The sequence below is a fragment of the Anneissia japonica genome, unplaced genomic scaffold (genome assembly GCF_011630105.1).
Source record: "Anneissia japonica isolate Jap-2015-1 unplaced genomic scaffold, ASM1163010v1 scaffold1826_len1998817_cov189, whole genome shotgun sequence".
In the NCBI taxonomy this organism is placed as follows: domain Eukaryota; kingdom Metazoa; phylum Echinodermata; class Crinoidea; order Comatulida; family Comatulidae; genus Anneissia; species Anneissia japonica.
In genome coordinates this window covers 1959466-1964048 of record NW_022742159.1, presented here as the reverse complement: position 1 = coordinate 1964048, position 4583 = coordinate 1959466, and the positions used below count along the sequence as shown (strand labels likewise).

Here is a 4583-nt window from a genome sequence, read left to right as displayed (position 1 = left end):
AATATATATATATATATGATGATAACAGGCCTTATATAAATATGTATGTTTACTAGTCAGATGGATGAATACGGACAAATTACTCGAAGAAAGGTTCAGAGAAAATGTTTTCCAACAATATTTTATCACATAATCTAAAGGTAAACTTTAAGTTCTAAACACATACAAGATACAAGAAACTTTATTTGTCTTCAAATATATAGAAATTTTTTAATACACAATATTTCCTAAAACATGTAACAGACAACTTGCAAAAAAACAGAATGACAAATATAAAACATTATATACTGTAAAAAAGAAAGCGAAATAGCAGATATAAATGTCACAATATTATTATTTTATTTTATTTATTTATTTATTTATTTATTTATTTATTTGTTCGTTCGTTCGTTCGTTCGTTCGTTCGTTCATTCATTCATTCATTCATTCATTCATTCATTCATTCATTTATTTATTTATTTGTATGTCTGTCTGTCGGTGTGTCGGGCTGTCTGTCTGTCTATCTATCTATCTATCTACCTATCTATTTATTTATTTATTTTCTTGTTAATTTTCAAATTTTAATTTTTAGGATATTATTTTGATATAACATACAAGTGATTACTCTTAATAAAAAAGAAAAAAATAATATGTGTAAATATATTTGGAAAAAAACTTTTATTGACACTTACAGTTACTTGACAATCAGTTTTCCTGATTGGTTGAAACAGGTTACCATCGACACTGTAAAAAATCTAATAAGACGTCACCCAGTGTAAGAAGTATTCGTTGTTGCGGCCTTGTGTGATTATTCCATGTACCTTATGCAGTTTGCCGAGGTCAACTTGGATCCACTGATACTGGTCATTGGTTTTTGGACGCCATGCTTCTCTCCCCAAACTATCTTGTTCAATGTTCAGTCGTCCACGATGTGCCCCAACCCAAAAATGTAATTCACTTGATGCGGATAGCTGTTCATCAGGAATAGTCCCATCTTCAACACCAAGAGGATCGATACACAACTCTGAGATAGAATTATTACAATTATAATTATGACACATTTGCTGACAATTTTCGAAAATTTTATTATTTCAGTAAAAATTGAAAACAAATTGAAAGAAAATGTTATAAGTTAATATATGGTATAATTTGAATTTTATAAAATCTGTGTTTTATGATTGTTCACATGATACCCTGTTTTCCGTTAACTGCTCCGCATATATTATTCTGAATCTTTATTTTATTAAATTGATTTTTAGTTTCCAAATTTATACAGGTTTTAGAATTTCTGTGAAAACATTCCATTTTTGACGTTGACGAACTTTGTTCCATTAATACTGTTGTTTATAATTTAAAAGGTGAATCAAAGATTTGTATATTTTATTTGATTATGATTATGAAAAATTTAAAAAATAGGCTAATCTACTAGTAATATACAATGAAATATTTTTAAAAATCACAATATATTTGCTCTATGTTTTTAAATACGGTTTGTTTTGAGCAAATAAGTGCTACACGTATCTGTGAATAAAGGAAAACGATGAAACATTGCTGATTTTTTTCCCTTGGTTTTTGCCTCCAAAAATTCTTATAGTGATTCAATGAAGTTTTATAAGCTAAAAAAATGTTTCTAATTACATTACATACACGACTAGGCTATTTATAAGTACACTTGTTTTTATGAACAATCGGCAAATACACTAGTGATTTACAACGTACGTAAACTTTTGCTTTTTGCGGTATTATTTTCCAAGGGCTCTAACACCGCATAGGATTAGTCATTTAGTTTATATAAATTATACGACTACTCGACATTTTATTGGCTTTCGAAGTATCTAAAAATTAGTTTGATTTGATAAATGTTCTGACCGGCTCGTCATTTTTTGTTGAACTGTTCAATCCCGATGGAATCTTTAGGAGTCCTCTAGTTTTAACAGGACTCGAGTCATTGTTTTGCTAGTGTTCTGTCCGAATAATTGTAATTATCAGTTTTGATGGTTTACAAATTAGAAATATGTATCTTATAACTTCAAATTGCTTTCAACCAGTTAATATAATAATAATAATAATAATAATAATAATAATAATAATAATAATAATAATAATAATAATAATAATAATAATAATAAAATGACAATAATAATAATAATAATAACAATAATAACAATAATAATAATAATAATAGTAATAGAGAAGATGGTGGTAGGAGTAATGAGATATGAGAGGGGGAGCCATGTACATGACCCCAAACCCGAACTGAACGTTTACAGACCTAGGCCCAGCATTACTGGTTGCGCTGCTAAAGTTTCTAGTTAAAATCTTTCCTTAGATTCATATTATTTTTATTATTGATTTATTAATTAATTAAATAATTGTTTATAAACAATCCCGCTATCCTTGTCTATCCAAGTACATCAATCACTGAATTGCCGACTTTTTGCTCTATACAATCGCTAAGCCTTGTCTAGTTACTATAACTTTAGGGAAATACCCATAGAGCTATTAAACAAGACAAGACAAGATGACAAGATGGCGGAGCAATGCAGAGTTGTGTATGTGTACCATCTAATATGCCGTAGGAAAGCGCCACCTTCAGGCTTAGTATACATAATAATATTACCATAAATAAGACAGTTAAAAATGTACTCTTACTTTTTACAAATCAAGCACAGTTTATACTCAATTCTAATAGTAGGATTGTTGGTTAACCAGTTGTCGTTCATATATTATCCATCTACTACCAAATTCAGATTTTCTAATGAAGAAATAAGGTGGTACTTAGCCCCTCAAACTGTAGGCCTGACAGCAAACCAAGGCCAATTGACATGCCTGAGTGAACAAGCATATCCAACGGCTTGGCAACAACCAAAGCCCCAGTCGCCGTTGTCAGCAAGGTTAAGTAGGCTTAGCCTTTTAGATTCCTCAGCCTTCTACATCGATTAAGTTCGTCATTTTTTACAACTGGCTTTCTACATAAGGAGAGTACGACTGTAACAACTGCTGGATATAAATGTTGCACTCTAGACCTATCTTTTTGCTGCGTAACAACCCATCAGTGGTATGTTCGTACGTATAGATTTCGAAGATATTTTAAACGTCCTATTTCTTATATTCAAAATCACAGTGCAACTTTTCAAATTCCATTACTCATAATTATAGCTGGAGATGTTCAACAGAATCCGAGTCCAACTACAAAGTGCAATAGCTGTGATAAAACGGTACGACGAAACCAAAAATATCAAGTATGTGGTGAGTGTAATAGTATCATGTAATAGTCATGTACACATAAAATGTATACCAATGGGTATACATAGCTATGCATTTTTCCAGAACAATCCAACTATCCTATGGTTCTGTGATACCTGTGCTTGTATGAAACTTCAATATCCTGCACCTCCACCATAATCACTTACTACCGATCAAGAAAGGTGGTTAGCCTTCAAACAACCAAGTGACTTGCGCATTGGGCACTTGAATATAAACAGTTTAACAAGAAAAATTGATCAATTAAGGCTCTATCTCAAAGAAAATAAATTCCATATTCTGTCCCTCTGTGAAACAAAGCTCGATGAGACAGTTAGCGACAGCGAACTTTCTGTTCCAGGATTTAATCTCCTTAGGAATGACAGAACAAGGAAACCTGTAACTGAAGCCACACATGTAACTAAAACTACAAAAACTCTTATTGATGTAGTCATTGGTTCTAATATGCATTTGCACATGAGAACGTTAGTCTTAACTTGTGGACTTAGCGACCATGATATTATTTTAACTGACCTTAATTTTAACTTTAAAAAAAAATAGACATTTTATTAAACAATTTAGAAGTTTTAAACATTTTGACATTGATTTATTTTTATCTGATGTTAATAATATTTAACTGAAAGATATAAAAGAATGCCAAGATGTAAACATGTGTTACAATCTTTTAATTAATCGTCTAAAAAAGTGTGCCATCACCACGCACTATTTGTAACCAAACGCTTTAAATCTACTGGGCTGGCTTGAAAACAGACCAGATATATTTGATTTAATGCACCGAAGAGATAGAATGAAGGCAAAAGCCAAGCGTACTAAAAGTGAGCTTGACTGGCGATTAACTAAAGATCTGAAAAATTGTGTAACTAGTCTATGTAGAGAGGCTAAAGAAGAATTTTATAAATTATATATATATCTGAATATGCAGGTGATTCAGGTAAGATATGGGCGGGCCTTGGGCATCTCCTCCCTTATAAAAGAAATATATCCAAACCCACTTGCATCCAAGTTAATGACACTGTAATAACAGATCCTTTAGAAATTGCTAATTCTTTCAACGACTATTTTATTAATATAGGCTTAAATCTTAACGATAATTCTTCTGCTGAAGCTATTACCACTAACCTTTATGACATTTAAGAAAGTATAATACATACTCCAAGTATTGAAATACCGTGTTGGGATTCAATATTTCGACATTAATTATGTCATCATCGGGAATGAAAAAATTATCCATATTAGCAAGCTTATATGCACTAGTACCAAAAGTGTTTAACCAATCAAAACATTACCTCTAGTAGGTGACATAGCAGTGATTTAAACAAAAGATCAAAGCATTCTTACTC

General features: G+C 31.2%; 1 long non-coding RNA gene across 1 annotated transcript in view; it reads right to left on the bottom strand.

Moving 5' to 3' along the window:
• Nucleotides 1–4583, bottom strand: part of LOC117119061 — a 15821-nt gene that overhangs the window by 1723 nt on the left and 9515 nt on the right. The window contains exon 2 of the long non-coding RNA XR_004447123.1: nucleotides 672–1003. This is a non-coding gene — a long non-coding RNA (uncharacterized LOC117119061). The remainder of the gene's footprint in view (nucleotides 1–671; nucleotides 1004–4583) is intronic.